Source organism: Choristoneura fumiferana, chromosome 7, assembly GCF_025370935.1.
Source record: "Choristoneura fumiferana chromosome 7, NRCan_CFum_1, whole genome shotgun sequence".
NCBI classification, from domain to species: Eukaryota; Metazoa; Arthropoda; class Insecta; order Lepidoptera; family Tortricidae; genus Choristoneura; species Choristoneura fumiferana.
Genome location: NC_133478.1, coordinates 17,901,481 through 17,913,457, shown reverse-complemented (window position 1 = coordinate 17,913,457; position 11,977 = coordinate 17,901,481). Strand labels below are relative to the sequence as shown.

The following is an 11,977-nucleotide window of genomic DNA, read 5'->3' as shown; positions in this document are numbered from 1 at the left end:
GGGCGATATTTCTTTCCGGGGTAATCTATATCGGTGTCAAGAGCCAGTCGTTTGTTTTATTCTGCAAATCGCCGAGATTATGTCGAGCTCGATATTTTACTTCCGAAATATATAAATACACTCGAAACTACAATCGAAAAAGCTGAATCACTTACAATACAATACAAAAATTATTTATTATCATCATCCCAGCCTATATACGTCCCACTGCAGGGCACAGACCTCCCCTCAGAATGAGAGGGCTTGGGCAGTAGTTCCCACGCGGGCCCAGTGCGGATTGGGAAGTTCACACACACCATTGAATTGCTTCGTTTGCTTCACCGTAAAGCTCGTGGTAAATTACAAATGTAATTCCGCACATGAATTTCGTAAAACTTAGAGGAGCGAGCCGGGGTTTGAACCCACGATCCTCTGCTTGAGAGGCCATGGGTCAAACCACTCGGCCACCACGGCTAATCAATGGATTGTGAAACAGCCCCTTAGTTCAAATCTGTGGTTTACATTTTATGTTCTATACTTAATTTTTGTCGACTTGCAAATGTGAAATGTGAATGCGACTAAGATGTTTACTATTATTTAGTATAATAATAATAAACATCTTAGTCGCGTGTGGCGCCATCTATCGCAACTATTTTAGTAATCTCGTCAGCATTCCAAATTTAAGGGTTGTTTCAGCTGGCTGACATTTGGAAGTTAAATGGAGATCTACATTGGTTAGTTGTAAATTATAGTACTGCAGGGCTACTACGAAACTCGACACATTCTTTATTAATCAGACAAAACCGACCTTACCTTACCTCGTCGGTACGAGCGTTATGTTGACATTGTACATACCTATCTTGCAAATTTAGTTAATCTGTTCATCGTAAATTCAACTGAATAATGCCGTGGTGGTCCAGTGGTTTTACCTATGGCCTCAAGCAGAGTATCACGGGTGCATATGCGAAATTCCTTTTGAAATTTACCACGAGCGAAGGAAAACGTCCCCGCAGTCCTCATCTCTCGCGATGTTGTCAGTCTACCTGGTGGGAGGCCTGCCAACGCGTCCTCTTGTGGTTCGTGGTTGCCACTCGAGGACTTTCTCCCCCAATGATCATCTTTTCTTCGAAAGATGTGGTCCGCCCATTGCCACTTCAACTTGCATATTCTACGAGCTATGTGGATGACTTTAGTTCGTATTAGGGTTGACTATTTGGTTAGAATATTCCAACTTTTCGAACTTTATCCATTTCTACCTACCCGTTACAGTAGTACTACGAGTACTTTATTTAATTCGTAAATATTTCTGGAATTAATCCGCTCACCGAGACGCAGTTCAAAGCAGGAGAATAAACTAAAACAAAACAAGATTTCAGAGCTGATTCTGATAAGTTAATTCCGTAAAGGACTATTATGCAAAACTCGTTGCTTTCACCTTCAATACAAACTCACCAAAACTCCTTTATGAAGCACCAAAACTCGTAAAAGTTCTCGTTACATTAGCTCTTTTCATTACTGCACCCTGTTCCCAACGACTCCGAAACGTGTCAGTTTTGGGAGAAATATAAGATCTCAGGCAATCGTAACGATGGGGGATCAAAGTCGTCACTGGGAGTCAGGGCAATGTGACTTTGTGATATTCGATATTCAAAGTCGAAGTGTTACGCGAATCGTTCGTAAGGTGTTCTTAGAAGATGATCAATATAATCCTTTTGATAAAAGATTCCATATAAAGTTATAACTCAGTCAGAGATTAATCTAAAGCAGAACACCCCTGTAATGTCGGCCACTAGAGAAGTTGATAGGTCGGGTTAAAACCGACTGAGTTTAGACGCCTTAGAGTTTTCAAAGTCTTGATTTCACCGTCATGTTTGTCTAGTTTTGTTTCCTTCTGACTTTAACATTACTTTGTCCAAGTATTAGACATTATTGGATTCCCCTTCGCAGCGAATTGTAGTAGGTCTGATTTGGTTTTTAAATATTCCTACAGTTTCATAAAGTTTTTAATATTAAATATATTAACCCGGATAACTCACGTCTTAAATCGAGTTTAGCCCGGCATGTTTTAATATCATGTTTTTTATATATGCATGTTTGTATATTTAATATGAGTGAGTCTCACGATAGTTTCATGTGCAAAATTTTTAATATTAAATTCATTTTAATTAGATTAAGACAATTATGTAAGAATATTAGTTATATTAAATGATATTGTAACGGATATCTCACGTCTTAAACCGAGTTTAGCTTGACATGTTTCGGGTTATTTCGTAGCCCTTCTTAGGAGCACGCGACTCGGCGGCTGCCGCAACACGCACACCCCTCGAAATACGAAATAGCCAAACAAAAACAAAATACCTAAACTCGGTTTAAGACGTGTGGTTATCCGTTACATATCATTGAATATGAGTGAGTCTCACGGTAGTTTCATGTTCAAAATATTAATTATGTTAGGCTGAGATGATGATGCAAGAATAGCTATTTCCCGTAATTCCATCCGCGTTCTGCGGGAAATAAGCACTTTTCAAGAATAAAAAATACTTGACTTATTTAACAATAAGTCCACGTTTACCACGAATATTTAGCCGCAGGTCTAAATAGCAAGTGATCTAACAAGCAGCTGGTCTAAGTAGCAAGTGCTCTAAAATTCTTTGACTCAAAGACTACGGAGATCCGGTTCCCGGAGCTCCTTTTCCACGTGGCTGAGACGCTTCGCTCTTGACGCAACTCTAACCTAGCCTAATCTATGTTTTTTCAAGTTATCAACAAAAAAGTTACCAGTTGCTTTTTAGACTGCTTACTTGCTACTTAGACCAGTTGCTTCTTAGACCACTTGCTACTCAGACCAGTTGCTTCTCAGACCACCTGGGTATTTAGAACAGCTGCTGTTTAGACGAAGTGATACTATACCGTACAAATTAAACAAATTAAACAAACGTTGGAGGAAAGATCATATTTCGAAAACTTGAAACGTTCATTAAACGTGCTAATAAGCAATTTGATACAGTATTATTGCTTCGCGTAATAAGCCGTGGTGGCCTAGTGGTTTGACCTATCGCCTCTCAAGCAGAGGGTTGTGGGTTCAAACCCCGGCTCGCACCTCTGAGTTTTTCGAAATTCATGTGAAATTTAATTTGAAATTTACCACGAGCTTTGCGGTGAAGGAAAACATCGTGAGGAAACCTGCACAAACCTGCGAAGCAATTCAATGGTGCGTGTGAAGTTCCCAATCCGCCCTGGGCCCGCGTGGGAACTATGGCCCAAGCCCTCTTGTTCTGAGAGGAGGCCTGTGCCCCAGCAGTGGGACGTATATAGGCTGGGATAATGATTGCTTCGCGTACCTATATCATTAGCTCTCATTTAAATTTTAAATGTCGATCGTGATGTTTCCTCAAAATGCAAACACTTTGAGGTTCATTTAAATTACTTCAGCATTGTTTGAGTATGAAATTTTCATCTAACTTTCTTCACCGACAATGTTTATCTATCGCATATTCCAATTAAAAATAAGCGAATCATTTCAAGTGGAAAATGTGAAACTTCAAAAGGATAAAATCCTTTTGGCCAACTGAATTTATCATTCGCTAAGCTCGGCCGTTAAAGGTTATGAAAGGTTTCTGATTTTTGGCGAAAAAGTTATTTCAACGGCTAGTTAATGTGCTAACTCTTAGCACTGGGTACAAAGTTTCTTTACTGGCAAGAGAGATAAATGAGATGAACTAAAAGAATTTCTTTGCCCAAATAAAAGGTCACGGGTGAGCAAAGAAATTATTTTAGTTCATTGATATGGACCTCCGCAAAGTAACGCCTGATGATGGGTAATAAATAATAAATATTGTCCCAGCTATGTTGTATACGAGTACCTAGGTATATTTTTGGACGGATTTCGGCGTTTTTTTGGGGTTGAGTCTTTTTAGTCGAGGCAGTGGCGTAGCGTGGGTATCACCCGCCCGGGGCGGAAGAAAATTTTGCCGCCCTCTATTTAGGTTATAAAAAACTATAGTATACAAGATATTATTACTGTATCATTCTATCCATGTATTACTATCTAGATATTATTCAGTATTATTTACTCGTATTATGGAATTGTGCCGCCCGGGGCGGACCGCCCCCCAGCCCCCACTACGCTACGCCACTGAGTCGAGGGGCTTTATTGAAGATGGGAGCGTGTATTCTAGCAGGGCAAGGGGAGGAGAGGGTAGGAGGGATTTATTATCCACTCAGAGAGTCTTTGTTGGGAAGCCGGGAGAGGAACATGCATTCTTCCTTTAGGCTCTGCGGAATTCTTGGTTCGGTCAGATTGGATTGTTGCTGTTAGCCTATGATGGGTTTTACAGTTTACTGGAGAGATGTGAGTTGTGAGATGGGCCACTCAACAAAGGGAATACTAGTATTTACGTGAACCTACCTATCTCACGTGCTAAATATTGTTGTGATTCATCGTCATCCTCATATTATCAGCTGTAGGACGTCCAGGCGTAGGCGTTGAACCCACGATCCTCTGCTTGAGATGCCGTAGGTCAAACCGCTAGGCCACTAGTACTATATTGAGACACATAATCTAAATACCTTCAAACGAGCAATTCTTGTATATATATAATTAGAATCTCGGAAACGGCTCCAGCGATTTCGATGAAATTTGGTAGGTAGGAGTTTTCGGGGATGATGAATTGATCTAGCTTGTCTTTTATTTGGGAAAACGCTTAATAACGAATTTTAGCCCAAGCAAAGCTCGGTGGCCCTGGTACTATTACTTAGTTATAATGTAAACTGCGACAAACATAGCGTCTTCCACGCCGCATTGTCAGTCCGCTATGAGATAATTGACTCTAACAATAGAATAAAGAGTTCACATACACATACTTATATTAGAATTATGTAAACACGGGCGTAGAGATAACACACTTAACATAACAATGCTGAGTCGAGATGGCGGAGGGCGAGCAACTGAGGTGCGGTGACGTGCGCAAATTGCGGTCGGGCCACGGACTACGCCAATACTATATATTTATTTATTTCTTGGTTTGTTATAGTTATTATTATTTTTTCTCTTAAGTTTATTTGTGTATGTATAGATAAGTGGTTTATTTATTTATTATAATTGTGTATCGTTCCGTGAGTCACAGACGGTTCTGGCAGAAAATCAGCGCTGCAGGCGTTTAACGCTTCAGCATAATGCTGAGTCAGCGACCGTTTCACTTTCGCGGGGACACACAACATTGTGTATATTGTATTTAATATTTTCATGTGTTTTTGTATTTTTTTTTATTTGTGTTAATTTTGCTGTATATGTGTGTCTTCTGTGTTAGTGAATAAATGTCTTCTTTCTTTCTTTCTTTCAATACATATTATTATACAATACAATATTTAATGATCAAAAGTTCGTGATTTTGATAGGTGTGTCGTTAGGGCAGGCGTTTTCAACCTTTTCGTTTTAACGGCACACTTTTCGTTCATCAAAGTTTCACGGCACACCAGTAAAAAATAGCCAAGTGCGAGTCGGACTGGCGCGTAGGATAGGCTTATTTATAGGGTCGTGTTGACACTTTTAGGTGCGAATCGCATACGCCACGCGTCATTTGTTTTCGTAATATTATCTCATTAAAATAGCTATTAATGATTTCAATGCAACATACACTTCCCGGCAATCACGGCACACTTGAAAATATACGCGGCACACCGGTTGAAAACCTCTGCGTTAGGGGATAACAAGTCATTATGGGTATATACTGGGTTGATTGATTTAGGTACATATCGAGGGAAAGAGGGTTGAGATCTTCATTTGTTGCTGTGATAACGTGGATGTACAGTCAACTACTAAAATATTGATATGGCCAGAACATCTTAAGTCAATAAAGTCGTATATTATACACATATTTTTGTAACTTTGGCTGTGTCGATCTTTTTGTAGTTGACTGTACACCTTTGGCCTCATCTGTACTTTTCATCAGGTGAGATAAGTAGGTGTTAATCGCAAGCCCGTATTTCTCGGTTCTTTATATCTTCATCATCTCGACCTACATCATGTATGACCCACTAAAGGGCACGGGCACACAGGACAGGACACAGGCATTAAGAGCTTTCACATTATAATAATCATCATCATCATCCTAGCCTATATACGTCCCACTGCTGGGCACAGGCCTCCTCTCAGAACAAGAGTGCTTGGGCCATAGTTCCCACGCGGGCCAGTGCGGATTGGGAACTTCGCACGCGCCATTGAATCGCTTCGCAGGTTTGTGCAGGTTTCCTCACGATGTTTTCCTTCACCGCAAAGCACGTGGTAAATTTCAAATGTAATTCCGCACATGAATTTCGAAAAACTCAGATGTGCGAGCCGGGGTTCGAACCCACGACCCTCTGCTTGAGAGGTGATAGGTCAAACCACTAGGCCACCACGGCTTCATAATAATAATAAATAATAATAAACACACACACATTAAATAATAAATATCATGGGACACGTGACACCAATTGACCTAGTCCCAAACTAAGCAAAGCTTGTACTATGGACACTAGACAACGGATAAACATACTTATATAGATAAATACATACTTAAATACATATTAAACACCAAAGACCCGAGAACGAACATTCCTATTATTCATACAAATATCTGCCCCGGCCGGGATTCGAACCCGGGACCTCAAGCTTCGTAGTCAGGTTCTCTAACCGCTTGGCCGGTCGTCCAAATATAAAATATCATTTAATTTCGTCGCAGGCTTCTTCATTAATATTTGCCTTAATCATAAAACTCATTAAGCTACCACGATTTGGTGCCTCGAATATACATATTTGTACCTATTAATTGTATATACATGTAGCCATTTGACTTATCTACGTATGTCATATACGCGTCCTAACTTTGATTTGTTGTCAAAGTTGATTTTGCCTAAACCAGTTAGCCTCGCGTGTTGAATTTACAGAAGCGAAAATGATAAATTGCGTGAATCTGAGCAATTTAAGTACAGTCTGTAGATAAGCTAAGATATATTATTTAAATCATTACATTTAATAGCTCTTTAACATAGAATAATATCAATCAATCAACTAATTTTATAATGTATTAATGTATGAGTGTAATATATGATGGTACCACGGTAAAGAAGGGATCATTTCGTATAATTAATATAGTGTTGAATTTAATTATTTGTAATTTTAATCAAGTGTATTTTGTTTCTATGATGTGTATTTTTTTCTCTTTTCTTTTTGTATTTTATATAATAAACTATAGTATTTGACATTATGTAATCTTAGATTTAGTTAGGTACTTATAAACTGCTGTTGTGTGCCCTTACAGGGCGTCATGGACCAACTTACACTATTTACTAATAAATAAATAAATAAGTTCTTACCAACCTTGTAGTATGGGGATAGGTGTTGTGTTGGATAGGTCTTTTAAAACCTTTAGGGGGTTGCTAAGACGATTTTCGGTTCAGTGATTTGTTTGCAAAATACTCAATTTTAAAGTGCAAATCATTAAAATCGAGCGTCCCCCCCCCCCCCCCAAAATCTAAACCGCTGGATGGAAAAATTTGCAATAATTCAGGATGGTAGAAGTAGGTATATCAAACTTACAAGGAAAACTTTAACGGTTAAGTTTTCGTGAGAATTATTAGTAGTTTAAGAGTAAATAGCAGCCTAAGGTAAATATGCCTAAACTTGGAATATTCCGTACAAAATACGAAATCCTTAGAAAAATATTACTCATTTTTTCGTAATGGCTACGGAACCCTATTTCGGGCGTGTCCGACACGCTCTTGGCCGGTTTTTTGATGTCTCTTTTATGTGTCACGTCAATGTCACTCAGCGAGTTTGAGAACTTACAATTTGACCTTTAACAATGGCTGTGAATTTTATGATTTTCTTTCTATCAGTTTAACCGAAAACCAGGTATCTATCAATGAACCGAACTCAGTCGAAGTTATCAAGAGAAACACGTAGTATAAAACCCCGTGCCCGCATCGCCCCACATCGCATCTCTGGCATAACTTTACTAAGTCCTAAATCTATAGGTACAAGTGTTAAATATTTATCACAGTCAGGAATCAAACTGCACCCCTTCTGGAGGCACTTAAGACAACGTGCCTCGCGCTGAACCCATAAAATTTCAATCACCGACACCCATTGAGACGATCCTTTACGTTTCGGCGCGTTATCGCGTTTTTTGCATACTTCGCCAAATATATTGTCTATCCAAAGTACCCGATCATAAGAGTTATGACTATGGCCATAGATTATTGGAATTTGTTTAAGATTGTGCTTTTAAAAACGGGTTTTGCAGGCACTTGAACGTGTTATGGGTTTTTATAAAAGCTGAGTGGAGATTTTACGACATGGTAGCGCTCCATCACCCTATGTGTCATCATTAGCCGGAAGGACGTCCACCGTGGAACTAAGGCCTCCCTCTTAGAACGACAACTTGCCACTTGCACCCATTGTTGCTGCAACTCTTGCGAAGTCGTCACTCCATCTGAGAGAGAGAGAGAGAGAGAGAGATTTATTTACACATATTCGATACACATAAAAATACATTAGATGGAGAGAAATAATACTAACATCGAATAGTATAAAGTGGACCCCACTCAGCATACTGTTACGGCAAGCCGCAACGCTGTTTTTCAGTGGGACCCATTTAAAAACTAAAACATATAAAAACATACAACACACTATGACGACACGAACGCCTGGTGGAAGGTGGTGGATGGTGGATCTGGTGGAAGGTCTGCCAACGCTCCGTGTTCCTGGACGTGGTCACAACTTAAGGACCCTTCTCCTCCGACGGTTCTTTGAGCAACGCGTTATGGATAGAGCTATGCTCGAGTTTCTTTTCGCGATAAAATACAAAAAACCGGACAAGTGCGAGTCGGACTCGCGCACGAAGGGTTCCGTACCATTATCTACGAGTATACAACATTAGACATTAGCGAAAAAACGGCGAAACAATCACGTTTGTTGTAAATGGGAGCCTCCCTTAAATGTTTATTTTGTTCTGTTTTTAGTATTAGTTGTTAATCTGTGAATATTTCAAGTGTATAAATACTACGACTCAAGAGATAGAGCCTTATGACAGACGGACAGACAGACAGACAGACAGCAGAGTCTCAGTAATAGGGTTCCATTGGCAATATTTGGGTACGGAACCCCAAAAAAAAGGGTTCTTGACGGACAGACAGACAGTCATTCAGACGAACAACAAAGTGATCCTGCAAGGGTTCCGGTTTTTCCTTTTGAGGTACGGAACCCTGATAACAAATAAACAAACTGAAATTCCCCTGAACATTTAATACCAGCCCAGCGATCCTAAAAATAGGACCGGCCATGGTATTCTATTTTAAAAAACCAATTCCAGCCTCATTATAAAACATATCATAAACAATATCATTACAAAATAGCTTCTTCAAATAACTGACGTATCACTCATTCGAACTAGCTCAATAATTATGGCGTTTTCTGTCCGTATTCCTGAAATCTCCACGACTCGACTTATCTATTCTTCCCTGTCGCACTCTTAGCAATTGAAAGGGACAAGCATATAGTAGCATCAAGTTTTTCAGTGTTAACTGTAGGGAAACAGGTGCTTTGAGTATTTTCCGCGTATATACGTCAGTCGTTTGAGCGAGCGCGCAAGAGAGACGGCGATAGCGGGTGAGTGGGAGTGATAGGGATGGGAAAAAAAGCCTTGACATAGATTAGAGGCGTGCAGATAGTACGATGGGTGACGTAGCTCTGTGAGGTCTACATGTAATATTAAAGGAAGCAATATCAAGAGATATTTTGTAAAGTTAAGTTACTAGCTGTATGTTATTAGTTCTTCTCTTCTGACTACAGAAGTTATTGTTTAGTTTTGTTACACAACAATGGCAGTTTTGGATTTCTAGGCTGATAAACATACAAATACATATTAAATGATGTGATGTAGTTTCATGTTCATACAAATACATGTCATTTAAATGTGTAAATTAGCCTGGGTTTTTAGTAATCATACTTATTAAATAAACAATTTTTATAATTATAAATACCTACTAAGCTATGTAATTTATCGCTACCGTGCTGATTTGTTGTTCAAAATTAGACAGCAAATACAATCTACTCTACTTAAGTAAGTTCAATATAACTGATTTTACGTTTTTATTACAAGGCGTACAATGTAAATAATACGAGACTGTACAGTGAATAACGTTTTAATGTGTTTACTTTACTACATAAATTTTCAAGTATCAGTTGACTCCTAAAACGTGATTCCATAAAAATATGATTAATGCTTCATTAAAACAGCACTTACGACCACTAATTTTTTGACATTTACGACGCTTGCGTAAAATGTATGAAGCCTAGAAAAGTGATTGATTTAATTACTATTAGACCGTAATTTATGCACGTAAAGTTGAGCAATAACGAATAATCTACGTAATTTATTGAATCGGGTGTTACTTTGCGGAGGTCCATATCATTGAACTAAAAGGATTTCATTGCTCACCCGCGACCGATGTTAGACGTCTAACATCGGGTAGCATGGTGTATGGTTGTGTTGCTCTGAAGATGAGCTCTGGTTGAGTTCGAAACGCGTCAGTGTAGTGTGGTCGAGGTGATAGATGGGTTTGTGTGCTTTGTGTGTGTTCTTACAGCGTGGAGGTGGAGGAACTGCATGAACACGCATATTTTGCATAAACTTTGCTATCATAAAGTCGCGGGTGAGCAAAGAAATTATTTTAGTTCATTGAATTATTTTTTTATTCCACTGGATAGCAAACGAGCAAGAATAATTTATGTTTAAATTAACTTGAATAGTACTTGTGACTTTAGTTTTCTTTTTTTCAAGCATAAATCAAGCTGCTCACTTTCTCCATTCACGTGTCGTGTCTGCGGATTTTCCCAGTTTAATATTCTTTGCCGTTATCATGGAAGCGGCCCAGTCTGGCTCGGCCGCCCGTCGGCTCACATCGCGAAACTGAAACGTAACTATAACCTAACGCGAGTGTCTGCGTGACTATAGTGACTTGGATTGCTAAGGCTTAGGGTAAGTGGCCAGTATTTTTAAAATGATTTTTCTTTTTTTTTCTTTTTTTAATGAAGTTGTTTATTGTTATCTGTGTTTATGACGCGTCGGCTGTAAAGTAAATACACGGTCTCGTTAATGAGGTGTTAAATGTTCGAGAAAATGTGTTGGATTTTTCAATTACATGAGACGTGTTATGAAATACTTTTATGGATATAAAAATAGTGCGTTATTTGTTACAAATGATTGTACCAATTTTACGTAAAAAGTAGAAAAAATAAACAACACAACATTTTTGGTGTCATAAGTAGAAGTAGTCAGTGGATGTGCATTTGGTGATATTTTTTATTTATTTTAACCTGTCCTCTCCCAGAGGCACAAATTTGTGCCCAAATTCCTTTGATCCTGTTATCCTGGGAGATGACAGATTAATCGATGCTTAACTATTTAGAATTTTTTAAATTAATATTTTAATTGAACGAATTAGTAGACGTTTTAGTATTTACCTGCATAAAATTTATTTTTAGATAATCTGTGTGTAACTATATGTTAAAAATTATGCATAAATTTGAGCATTTAATAAAAACATCGCGTAATATCTCATGACACTATTATTTTAACGAAAAGCCAGTTTAATCGTGATGGTTCTTAGATAAGCTTCATCATAATCGATATAGCTGTTTTTAAGAAAGTAGGTATATTATAAAGAGGAAATATCGGAGATTTTTTAACTCCTAAGTTGTTATTTCATTGTTCTTTCTGAGATTAAAACCCTAAAAATGCTACATTCCGCTGGTAACAATAATAAATCATTTATATCTCATTTGGGAATTCATTTTTTCTTCTAATTTTCCGCTTGAGCAAACCCGTTATTCCAGTCCAGAAGGAAAATTACACGAACTAAATTTCAGGCCTCAATAAATAGCGTATAGTGCGTCATCAAACATAATATGGTGATGTACATTTTCTATTCTTAGTTGTCGACATTCTTTTATAGG

General features: G+C 38.4%; 1 protein-coding gene across 1 annotated transcript in view; it reads left to right on the top strand.

The window, feature by feature from the left end:
- Positions 1 to 10,904: 10,904 nt before the first annotated feature.
- LOC141429796 (neuroglobin-like) overlaps positions 10,905 to 11,977 on the top strand; it is a 108,526-nt gene continuing 107,453 nt past the window's right edge. The window contains exon 1 of the mRNA XM_074090338.1: positions 10,905 to 11,000. The gene's annotated coding sequence lies outside the window, so the exon portion shown is untranslated. The remainder of the gene's footprint in view (positions 11,001 to 11,977) is intronic.